Below are 12,802 nucleotides of genomic sequence, written 5' to 3' on the forward strand. Positions count from 1 at the left end.
GAGCGGTGCCGGTCTCGGTTCCGGTGTCGGTCTCAGTCTTGGTGCTGGTGTCGGTTCTGGTGCTGATCTCGGTCTCGGTGCCGGAGATTTCAGACCCTTTCGGGTGATTTTAGGGCAAACCGAGCCCTTGTAGGAGGGCGCGTCCCCTTGGCCACGCCCACTCTCCTCCTCATCCCCGCCCTTTCCTTGACCCCGCCCCTTTCCCCTGCCAGGCCCTTTGCTTTCCCTGAGCCCGCCTCATTTCATTCCTTCCCTGCCCTTTCATTGGCCGCAGCTCTCTTCTCCATTGAGCCCCGCCTATCTGCTGGCGCGGTGTCTCCGGCGCATGCGCAGACTGCTGGGAAGTTGCTTCCCCGGAGTGCCGCCATCTTTGCTCCTGGTCCCGCGAGGCGGCTCCCGCGTGTCTGAGACCTACGGTGGGGCAATGGGGGATCTCTCGGGGATCCTGAGGGGTCTGAGTGGACCTAGGGGTGTCTCTCGGGGATTTGGTTGGGGATCTCTAGTGGATTTGGGGGGTCTCTAGTGGATTTAGTGCGGTCTGGTTGTCCCTAAGGGCGTTTTATGGGGGGGCTATAGGGGCTCTGTAGGGGTCTGGGGGGTCTCTAGGGAGTCCAGAGGAGTCCGTAAAGGGGCTCGTGGGTCCCTAAATGGGGTCGGGGGGTCTTTATAGGGGCTTTGTGGTTTTGAGGGGTCCATAGGGGATCTATAGAGGTCTGGGGGAGCCTTTAGCGGTTCCGGGGAGGTCTGGGGGTGTCTTTGGGTCCCTATAGGGGATTTTGGGGGGCCTAGGGGTCTCCAGAGAGGGTCTAAAGGGAGCTATAGGGGATTTTTGGGGGACCTATAAAGGGTCCAGGGGCGCCTGGAGGTCCCAGTAAGGGATGTGGGGGGAGGGTTGTAGGGGCTCTGGGAGTCCCTATAGGGGATTTGGGGGGTTCTGCGGGGGGTCTAACGGAGGTTGGGGGTCTCTAGAGGAGATCCGGAGGTCTCTACGATTTGGGGGGGTCTCGGGGTGCTATAGAGGCTCTATAGGGGGTTGGGGGAGCCAATAAAAGATCCAGGGGGTTCTGGGCGGGGGGGGGGGGGGGGGGGGTCTCAGTATCTCTATAAGGAGATTCTGGGATCCTTCAAGGGAATTTTTTTTGAATTTTGGGCTCTGTATGAGGAATTCTTGGGGTCGAAATGGGGAAATTTTGGGTTTTCTATTGGGAATTTTTTTGAATTTTGAGGCAAATGCAGTAATTTGGGGAATTTCAGGTCCAAGTGTGGGAATTTTGAGGTCTCTAGAGTGGATTTTGGAGGAATTTTGTGTCCAAACATGGGAAATTTTGGGAATTTTAGTTCCAAATGTCGGCAGTCTTGGCAATTTGGTTCCAAAGGTGGGATCTTTTTTCCAGATTTCCTCTTCAAGTTCATGGTGATTGGCAGCGCCAGCACCGGCAAGTCCTACCTGCTGCAGCCATCCATCAAGAGCAAGTGTAGGAAATTCTGGGAATTTTCAGGGATTTTGGGAATTCCGGGTGGTCAGGGGATTTGGTGGATTTTGGGGGGGATTTTTGGAGGGATTTTTTTAATATATTTCTGGGCATTTCAAGGGTTTGTTTGGTTGGTTTTTTGTTTGGTTGTTTTTCAGTTTCTGGGTGGTTTTTGTTGGGTTTAGGGAATTTTTTGAAATTTGGAAAATATTATTGGCATTTTAGGGGGAATTTTCAAGGTTTTTCCTTTTTTTTAGCCATTTTGATGCTTTTTCAGTTTTTTTTTTTTTTTAATTTTGCTTTTTTGATGTATTTTGTATGATTTTTGTTTGAAATTTTAGAATTCTGTTTCCCTCTGGGCTCTCCCCCATCCTGCAGCATTTTGGGGCATTTCCTGTCACTTCTGAGTCATTTTTGGTCACTTTTGGGCCATTTTTTGCCACTTTTATGGCGTTTTCTGTCATATTGGGTAATTTGGGGCAATTTTGTGGCATTTGGGGAACATTTGAGGGGATTTTTGCTCATTTTGGGGCCATTTTGTGTCATTTTGAGCTGGTTTTTGTAGTTTTGGGGGCATTTCTAGTCAGTTTTTGATCATTTTGGGGCCATTTTCTGCCATTTTGATCATTTTGGGGCCATTTTTGGTCTCTTGAGGGGTGTTTTTGGTGACTTTTGAGCCCTTCTTTGCTGGCTTCAGTCCCTGTCTCAGTCTTGATCTCAGCGCAGTCCAGGTCCCAGTGCCGGTAGCGGTGTCAGTCTTGGTCCCGGAGTGCTCCCGGTGCCAATCTCAGTCTGGGTCCCAGTCCCGGGGCGGTGCCAGTCTTGGTGCTGGTTCCGGCGCCGGTCTTGGTCTCAGTCTTGGTCCCAGTCTTGGTCCCAGTGCCAGATCTGGTGTCAGTTATGGTTTTGGTCTCAGTCCTGGTCCCGGTGCCTTTGTGGCGCCATTCTCAGTTCTGGTGTACTGGTTCTGGTCCTGGTCCCGGTCCTGCAGCGGTGCTGCTCTCAGTTCTGGTGTCAGTTACGGTCTTGGTCTCAGTCCCGGTCCCGGTGCCTCTGTGGTGCCGGTCTCAGCTCCGGTGTACTGGTCCTGGTCCCGGTCCTGCAGCGGTGCCGTTCTCAGTTCTGGTGTCGGTTCTGGTCCCAGGCTTGGTCTCGGTGCCCGTCCCAGAGCAGTGCCACTGTCGGTGCCAGTCTCACATTCGGTGTCAGTCTCAGTCTTGGTGCTGGTGCCAGTTCTGGTCCTGATCTTGGTCCCAGACTCAGTCCAGATACTGGAGATTTTAGGCCCATTTGGGTAATTTTCGGCCAAAGCGTGTTGCGTTGTGGTTTTTGGGAGTGGAGCTGAAGCCCAGAGCCGATAAGCCTCTGCGGTGGAAAGGCCACTTGGGGAAGCTCAGGCGAAGCAGTCAAGCTCACACATGCACACACGCCACGTGGGCAGCTCAGCAAGGAGAGGCCAGAAGGCCTTTGCACTGGATCAGTTCCAGCCAGGTTTATTTCCAGAAGCCCAAGGGGAATCCAGATTGGAAAGGGGAGCACGTGTGCCAGTCTCCAGCTCAAGTGTGAGCTTCAGCAGCCAAAGGCCTTGAGGCACGGGGGCAGAGCAAAGGGCAGGAAAGGTCAGTGTCCTCTAGGGAAAATGGGGCCAGTCCCCAGGAACCCCAAACCAATGGAGACACAGAGGAAAGGAGAAACCAAAGGGCCAGGGGAATCAGGGAGGGGAGAAACTGAGGCAAACCATCGTGTCCAGGGCACCATTGGGAAGTTCTCTGTCTCAGGCTGGGCAGGTGACTCTATGATCTGTCCTGCCAAGGCCAGGCCCTAGGTATTATGGCAAGGGGCTGCAGGGACTCCACACTCAGCATGATTCCAGTTGCTCACAGTCACTCCCAGTCAATCCCATTATGATTCCCATCACCCTCAGTGTGATCCCAGTTCTCCCCAGCATGGGCCCAGCTTTTCCCACTGTGATCCCAGTATGATCTCAGTTTTCCCCAGCATTAGTTCCAGTTGTTCCCAGTTCCTTCCAGTGTGATCCCAGGTGCCCCTGGAATAGTCCCAGTTGCTCTCAGCATGGTCCCAGTCACTCCCAGTTGCCCCCAGTGTAGATCCATCCACTCCAAGTTGCTTGTATTTATGGACCCCCAATGCCCGGTGACTTCTAGAGATGGTCTTGGGCAGAGAGACCTTCAAACTCAATGTGCTCATCCCTTGGTTTCCCGGAAACCATGATTTCTAATTCCCAAACCTTTGCAGGATGGAGGAGGAGGCTGTGAGGAAGAGGAAGGTGCCCTAAGATAGCCAGGCAGGTGAGGAGGAAGTCAGTGCCCCTTTCCCCCTCTCTCCTGCTCCATCTCCCAGCCCAGCATGGCCCCTGGCTGCAGGACAATCCCGCAGCCGACGCCGTCCTGCCGGGGACGCACTGAGGGGATCTCCTTCCCCTTCCCTCTGGCACGGAGGCAAATCCCATCCTCTCCTTGTCCTTCCTCCCCCAGACAAGGAGCTGAGCATGGAGACCAGGGAGGGCAAATGCCCACGACAGATCCTCGTGGAAGAGGCTGTTTTGAGCGGCTCCATGGGGCAGGAATCCAATGGGGAGGAAAAGTCCTGGCAATCCCTCATGAGAAGAGACTGCAAAAGCAGATCACAAGGACCTGAAGAAGAAAGAGCCACCCTGTGCCAGGAAGGCGACCAGAGATGGAGCCAGAGCTCAGACCTGGTGGTCCATGAGCAGCTTCATGATGGGGAGAAGCCCCGCAAGTGCTTTGGGTGTGCCAAGAGCTTCACCTGGCGGTGCCACCTGCTTCGCCACCAGAGGATTCACACAGACGAACGGCCCTACGAGTGTGGGGAATGTGGGAAGAGCTTCAGGAAGAGCTCCAGCCTAATAGAACACCAGAGGATCCATTCTGGGGTGAGGCCCTATGAATGTGGGGAATGTGGGAAGAGCTTCAGTAGGAGCTACCACCTGATCTGTCACCAGAGGATCCACACTGGGGAGAGGTCGTACGAGTGTGGAGAATGTGGGATGAGCTTCAGGTTCCACTCTCACCTGATCTGTCACCAGAGGGTCCACACCGGGGAATTGCCCTATGAGTGTGGGGAATGTGGGAAGAGGTTCAGACAGAGCTCCAGCCTAACCCAGCACCACAAGATCCACACTGAGAAAAGGCCATACAAGTGTGGGGAATGTGGGAAGTGCTTCAGGCACCATAGTTACCTGACCATACACCAGAGGATCCACACTGGGGAGAGGCCCTACAAGTGTTCCGAGTGTGGGAAGGGGTTTCTGACCAGCTCCCAACTCCTTGAACATCAGCAGACACACACAGAGGAGAGGCCCTTCCGCTGCCCAGACTGCGGGAAGGGCTTCACGTGGAATTCCACCCTCACCAGCCACAGCTCCACACCGGGGAGAGGCCCCACGAGTGTGATGTATGTGGGATGAGCTTCATACAGAGCTGTGACCTGATCTGCCACCAGAGGACCCACACTGGGAGAAACCTTATGAGTGTGATAAATGCAGTAAGAGGTTTCCCACCAGCTCCCGTCTCCTCTTGCACCAGTGGATTCACATAGAGGAGAGGCCCTTCCGCTGCCCTGACTGCCGGAAGGGCTTCACACGGAACTGCACCCTCACCATCCACTGGCACATCCACAGCAGGGAGAGGCCCCACGAGTGTCCCTAGTGTGGGAAGAGCTTTTCATGGAGGTCTCACATGACCAGACACCAACTGAGGCACCAGTAAGGGAAGCCCTGCGATTGCCCTCAGTGCAGGAAGACCTTCATGCACTGCTCCAACTGCAGCCCTCACTGGAGGTTGCATGAGAGCCCTCGTGACCCACATTCCTTGTGGTCCATGTTGGGAAGACACCTTGCTGCTTATCTTTTTTTTTTGCCTTATTTTTTTTTGTCTTCTCCCTCTTTGTGTTCCAGAAGCCAAGAGGAATTGGTCTGTCACCTCAAAACCACTCCAATCCCACTGAGAACAACTCAAATTTAACTGACAGGGTTCAATCCCACCCCAAATGGCTTGTTCCCACCTGAGAAAAACTCAATCCCATGCCAAACTTACTTGATTCCACAGCTTCCAGGGTGAGATGGGGTTGGAAGGAGATTGGGAGATGTGGGATCCAAATTGGGAGCAATGGGATTAGGATTGTGTGGGTTTGGGTGAGTGGGATGTATTTGATAGTAAATCAAACATTCAGGGTTATTGATTTCTGTCCCATTCATTTTCAGTCAGTGTCAGTTCTGTTTTCAGTGTGCTACCTTCTCAGCTGATTGTGTTAGGAAAATTAATCCATGCACACCAGAGGTTTATGTCCAAAAAGGAGACAGAGGAGTCCTTTTACTTTATTCAAATAAAGGGAGAGGCCATGGGGCATTTCCCCTGGGGTCTCTCAGTTTTTCGGAGGACGCAGCCTCCTTTTTTATCCTAATAATTTCCTGGCCGCATTTTCCTCTCTCTTTCCCCATTGGCTGAGGTACTTGAGAGGTACAGACTTCCTGAAATGCCTAAGATTCCCCTTTTAATGCATAACCCCCCTAATTTTCAATTTTTATGGGATTTATGGGTTTTTCCCCATTGTTGCTTTCATCTTTCAATATTCATTTACAAACCTATGGTTTGTTTGTAAAGGCAAGTATCTTCTTTTCCATTCATCAACCAATAGAATCGTTCCCATTGTTTCTCTTATCTCTCAGTGCTAGTTTGATCTACCAGCAGACTCAGGGCTTGTTTGTAAAGACAAATCTTGTCATTCCTCTCAATCCCTCCTCTTTTATTTTTAATAATTGTCTTTACAAATTTTAGTTATCATTGACTATTTTTTGTCCTTGTGTCTTTTTTGGTTTTGCAATTATTTGCAGTGACATCCATTTCTGTCCTTTTGTAGCTCTCTCTGGATCATTAGGCTTGGCTACTACCTGCACCCCTTTGATCACATGTTGAATAAGTTGTACTAAGCAAGGGATCATGCATGGTAAAAAGATTAGAGTTGCTCTAACATATGAGAGGAAAGAAAAAATTTGTTTAACTCATAGTTCACCGGGTAACTATGAAAACATGTCCCAATCTATCTTTTTTATATTTGGACTGGCACATGAGCTAACTTATTTTATTCTTTTTGTTATTTGTTTTACTACTTTTCTATTGTCATCTATTTGCAAACAGCAGTTTGAGTCATTTAATTTGTCACACACTCCTCTTTCTTCTGCTAATAAATAATCTAATACTATCTGATGGTGGAATATTGCATTTCTAAGCTCTAACATAAGGTTTTTACTTGCAGTTACATCCCAGATCTGTTTTGTTGGATTTGGACTAGAACCTATTAAAAAAGGGTCCGAGTTCCATTCCGGCACTGCCACTTCTACTGATAGTCCCAAACAACATGTGTCCTACTTGTGGAATTATCTCAGGGGCAGCTTAAAAATAAAGGGTCAAAACCCCTATCCTTTCCCACTGCTTTACAGCCTTCAAAATTCTTTCGGTGATTATGGAAGGAACACCTTACCCAGCTACCATTAGTGAGCTTAACATATGTTTGATTCTATCTGCCTTGATATCAGGAACAATCATAAGGAGGGCAGTTGGGGGTCCAACAATCTAAACTGAAAGATAAAGTCCAGTCGCAGACACTTTTTCCTACATATACGCCTCCTGTTCTATTTAGACAATAAATGCCTCTTTCAGAGGAATGAAGCCGCCATGGACTTCCTTCCTCATCGCAAAATCCTGTTCCATTATTGACTTCACTCAGGGTGCTAACCCACCATTTGGGTTCGACTGGGCTGGCCACCCATGGGCAGTCGTCAGATCCCCCTGGCCCTCCGCAGACCCACCAATTGCTACGGTTAAAGGTTTTTGCTACTTCTTCTCCTAAGATTAAAAAATTATTTTCCTACTTTTGGCCTTAACTTAACTGACAATATAAAAGTAAGATTATTAAGAGAAACATTCTAATGGTGTAATCTAATTTTCTAACTTAATTTTCGCTTTCACGTTGTCTTCTACACCACCTGTGGCGAGCGAAGGCACAGAAACAGCTTAACATAAAGAAACCAATGACAGCGAGGATTGGCCCCCAGTGACTGGAGATCTGAGAGGAGGGATGTCCACACAAACTATTTCAGCAGGCAGTCTGTGGGTAGGCACACGAGGCTTCCCCCGATGTCGACGCACTGGCTACTGCTCCAGTCCACTCCTGCGGAGTGTCAGTCGTGGCTTCCTGTCCTTCTCTTCCAGCTGAGATGTCCAAATCTCTGGGGCCTCAGAGACCTTGACCCGAGTGTGGTGGGTGCACCCGTGTTCTGCTGTCTTGACGGCTGTTTCTGTGGTCAGCAACACTTGGAAAGGTCCATGCCACTTAGCCACTAGTGGCGCTTCTTTTTATTCCTTAACTAGGGCTTAATTTCCCGGTGGGATGTGAACAGCAAAGTCCAAAGGCAGGGTCTGTGCCAGCTGAGCTTCCTGTGGAAGAGATTTCACAAGAGACAGTATCCTGGCCATATATTGTTTTAAATATACATCACTTATCTCTACCCCCCCAACTAGGCTGGGAATTGTAAGGGTAAGGAATTCTAAACATCAGTTCAAAGGGAGATAATTGAATATCTCCCCTGGGTCTAGCCCTTATCCTTGCTAAAGCCAGTGGCAAGAGCCGTACCCATGGCATCTTAGTTTCTGTCACTAGCTTCAAAAGGTGTTTCTTTATTTCTTCATTCATCCTCTCCACCCTGCCAGAACTCTGGGGATGCCAGGGGGTGTGGAGATTCCATCTTATCCCTAGAGCAGTCATAACTCCTTGAAGAATTTTTCCTGTAAAATGAGATCCCCTATCTGAGTCTATTGCTTCCACAATCCCATATCTTAGAATTATTTGTTTTAAAAATACTTTAATAACAGATCCTGTAGTTGCTGAAATGGCAGGAAATGCTTCTGGCCACCCTGTTAACTGACATACTATTACCAGAAGGTATTTAAACCTTGCCACTCGTGGCATTTCGATAAAATCCACCTGGCATCTCTGGAAGGGATGTATAGCCCAAGGCCTCCCTCCCCTGGCAAGTTTCTTTGTAACTCTGTTATTGGTTTTAGCACAAATCAAACAACCTTCAATAGCTCGCTTTGCCAGGGTAAAAAGACCCACAACAGCAAACATTTTGAGGGATGCTTCTACCAGTCCTCGAGAGCCCCAATGACTCCCTTCATGGAGTTGTTTTAATAACTGTAAGGCCTGAGCTTTTGGTATCCACTGTTTACCATCTCTTGTAAACCAATTACCGTGTTTTTCCTCTGCCCTACTCTTTTTAATTGTCTCAAGTTCTGGTGAAAAAGACAGTTTTTCTGGCAGTGATGCAGTTACTGGGAGCAAGGGGAGGATCTTAAGAGATTTCTGGTGACAATGCAGCTTTTCGAGCTTCTTTATCAGCCAGTTGGGCTCCTATTGCCTGCTCTGAGCACTCTGCCTGGTGTCCCATAACGTGTATTATTGCTACCCTCCTTGGTTAAGTTCACTACCTCTAATAGGCCAGAGATTAAGTTCTCATGAACTAACTTCTTTCCCCTGCAGGTTAATAAACCTCTTTCTTCCCATAGTTTCTTTAATGCATGTATCACCCTATGTGCATATTTAGAATCAGTAAAAACATTCACTGTCTTGTCCCGGTATAATTCACAGGCTCTCACAAGCGCATACAGCTCTGCTGTCTGAGCTGACCAGGTGGGCGGTAACCTCCCCCCTTCATTTAATTGCTTTTTATTCACGATAGAGTGTCCTGTAAATCGTTTCCCTTCTATCACCCTTGAAGACCCATCAATAAACACATTTTTTCTTCCTTTTGTTCTTACTCAAAGACAAAATACTGTTTTACTATCATCTGTAATCAGACACCCCCAGAAAGCATCCTTTAAGTCCAGTACTGAATAATACTGGTGTGAAGAAGGGATCTGATTCAGGATTGCATAGGGAGCCGGAACTGTGGGATGCCTTGATTTGACAATTTCATTGATTATTCTTAAATCCTGCACCATTGTGTAGGTTCTATCTGGTTTCTTAACTGGCAGGATAGGGGTGTTATAGGGAGACCTACACGGCCCTAAAAAGACCTTCCTTTAGCAGGGACTCAGGGACAGTCTGTAACTCCTTTCTTTCCTTTCCTTGAAAGAGGGTATTGCTTTTTAGACACTACTTGTCCTGGTTGTTTCAAAGTAATTTGGAGAGGCTCTATGTCTAGTTTTCCATATTTTCCTGGAGCTGCCTACACTTCCAGATTTATTTCAGCATAAGCCTTCTCAGACATTTTACACAAAGATATCACAGTGTTGGACTCTGTGTCATTTTTTACAATACTAATTTGCATTCCCACTTTAGCCATCAAATCCCTTCCCAGTAAATTACAATCACAATTAGGAACAGGAATTGGTGTATTTCAAACCTTTCCCCCACATCTATTAATAGTGGTTGAATAAAATACACTTGCTCATCTTTTCCACTCACTCCTTGAATGACTAATGATCTCTTTTTTAATTCCTCCCACCAGGTATAAAATTTAAAATGGATCGAGAGGCTCCTGTATCTACCAGAAAACACACTTCCTCTTGATCTGGACCCACCTCAAAAGTTATCAAGGGCTCCTGAGTGGTGGGTCCTTGATATAATGGGAGCCCCCGACACCCCTAACAATCCATTTTCATTACCCTCCTGAGGGTCCAGCTGTTTCTGCGGACACTCCCTTTTCCAATGCCCTTCTGCCCGGCAGATAGCACACTGGTTCCTTCTCAACTGCTGTTTGGGTCGGCTCTCCCCTGCCGAGGAGGGAATGAATGCCTCTGCCACTCCCCTGTGGCTGACCCTGTCCCCTCTGTCCTGGGGGACCCCTTGGACCCTGCAGTTTATTTTTCGGTGGCTGCAAAAACTCTGCTATCATCTCTGCCGTAGGTTTTACCTTTTCCTCATCCCTCCTTACATATATCTGCTGTGTTTTTCTAACTAGTTCCTCTAGAGGCTTGTTCTGCCACTCTTCATCTCTTTGTACCCCTTTCCGTGTGTCAGGCCAGGCCTTTGTAACAAATTGTACCTTCAACAGTGTGTCAAAGGCTGGTCCCTCCGGATCCATCCCCCCCCCGCCCTGTTTCCTCAAGGCCTCTCTAATCCTCTTTAACCAATGAGAGGGGCTTTCATGTTTCTCCTGTTCTAAGGACATAGCCTCAGCTCTGTTGTTAGTTCTGGGAACTGCTGATTTAATTGCCCTAATTAAATAAACACGGTAATTGCAGAGGCGAGCCAAACTGGTCTCCTCATTTGGGTTCCACTGGGGGTCCACCTGGGGGATGGCATCATCCACTGTAGGTACATTAGGTCCAGCCCCCCCTGCTGCTTGTGGATGTTCATCCTCCCACAGCTGCCGAGCTTTCTGCAAAATCATTCATTTCTCTGATGACCCAAACAAAATCCCCAGGAGAAAATCCCAATCCTTCCATGTATAATCCGTGTTTCCTAAATATTCTTCTATCTTTTCCCCCAGCCCTATGGAATCATCTAAATATGGGAGTAATTCTTTTTTCAACCCCCTTATATCCTGGGTAGTAAGTGGTACAATTACAAACCCAAACCCTCCCCCCAACCCCCCAAATGAACTTGGCGGAGTGGCATCTGGCGTACCCCTGTCTCTTTGGGTCTGGGGGGCTTCTGATGTGCTCAATTGATTTCCTCTTCTAGTTCTACGTGGTGGTATGATAGGCTGCTCCCTTCCCCCTACACCATTATTATTCTCAGGTGGGGCCATAGGAACAACATTCCCCTGATCCCTTTGCTCTGGGAGTTGAGGATACAGGGGACCTACAGCTGGTCCTGGTTCAGCTGGCAACATTGGAGGACAAGACAGGGGAAAGTACTGAAGAACATCCCAATTCTCCCCAGTTCCCCTTTCCTCCTTTTTTTCCTCTTCTCCCTTTTTCTTTAACACTTACGTTTCTTTTGTTGCTTGTTTAAACCATATCAATCTACATTCTCTTTCAATCTATCTTTTCAAATTCTCCTCTAAATACTTTAACAAAATTCTACACAAACAAATTCTGTCTGTTCCACAAGGTGGCCACATAAGCCCCTTTGGCAACTTATACTCCGGCCACACAAAATAACACTATTTTACCATCATCTCCATAGTTACCTCTGGGTGAATGCATAGTCTATCCCAAGACCTCAGCATTCTTCCCAAGGGACTCTCGGGGGTATTATGGGATCGTCATCCCTTTTGCCGGGGCCCCTTCCCGGCTTTATCCTAGCAACCCTCCATGGGTGCTGTGTTTCACCTGTGCTACCCTCCATGGGTGCTGTGTTTCACCTGTGCTGCCCTCCATGGGTGCTGTGTTTCACCTGTGCTACCCTCCATGGATGCTGTGTTTTACCTGTGCTGCCCTCCATGGGTGCTGTGTTTTACCTGTGCTACCCTCCATGGGTGCTGTGTTTCACCTGTGCTACCCTCCATGGGTGCTGTGTTTCACCTGTGCTGCCCTCCATGGGTGCTGTGTTTCACCTGTGCTGCCCTCCATGGGTGCTGTGTTTCACCTGTGCTGCCCTCCATGGGCGCCCTCCCAGGTTTGCTCCCCGAAGATCCCATTTTACTCACCGGTGAGATTTTCAGTGGTCCTTCCCTGCGGACTCTTCATGGACCCCCCTGGTCCGCCACTCGTCTGTCTCCTGGACAGTCTCGGGAACCCAATCGATCGCCCGGTGCCGGCCGCCACCAAGGGGAGCTGATCACCGAAACTGGGTGAGGCGCCTTCAGCTCCGCTCGCTGCCCGCCGCCCCGGACAGTGGAAATATCCCGGACGAGTCCCAGAATTGTTAGGAAAATTAATCCACGAACACCAGAGGTTTATGTCCAAAAAGGAGACAGAGGAGTCCTTTCTCTTTATTCAAATAAAGGGAGAGGCCATGGTGCATTTCCCCTGGGGTCTCTCAGTTTTTCGGAGGATGTAGCCTCCTTTTTATCCTAATTTCCCGGCAGCATTTTCCTCTCTCTTTCCCCATTGGCTGAGGTACTTGAGAGGTACAGACTTCCTGAAATGCCTAAGACCTAAGATTCCTTTTTTAATGTATAACCCCCCGCTAATTTTTAATTTTTATGGGATTTATGGGTTTTCCCCATTGTTGCTTTCATCTTTCAATATTCAATTTCATTTACAAACTTATGGTTTGTTTGTAAAGGCAAGTATCTTCTTTTCCATTCATCAATCAGTAGAATCCTTCCCATTGTTTCTCTTATCTCTCAGCGCTAGTTTTATCTACTAGCAGACCCAGGGCTTGTTTGTAAAGACAAA

The 12,802-nt window shown here is 48.6% G+C and overlaps 1 pseudogene; it reads left to right on the plus strand.

Annotated features, from left to right (window-relative positions):
• Positions 1 to 325: 325 nt before the first annotated feature.
• LOC120764653 (zinc finger protein 180-like) lies at positions 326 to 6,631 on the plus strand (annotated as a pseudogene).
• The last annotated feature ends 6,171 nt before the right edge of the window (positions 6,632 to 12,802 follow it).

The sequence above is a fragment of the Hirundo rustica genome, chromosome 34 (genome assembly GCF_015227805.2).
Source record: "Hirundo rustica isolate bHirRus1 chromosome 34, bHirRus1.pri.v3, whole genome shotgun sequence".
Taxonomy (NCBI): Eukaryota; Metazoa; Chordata; class Aves; order Passeriformes; family Hirundinidae; genus Hirundo; species Hirundo rustica.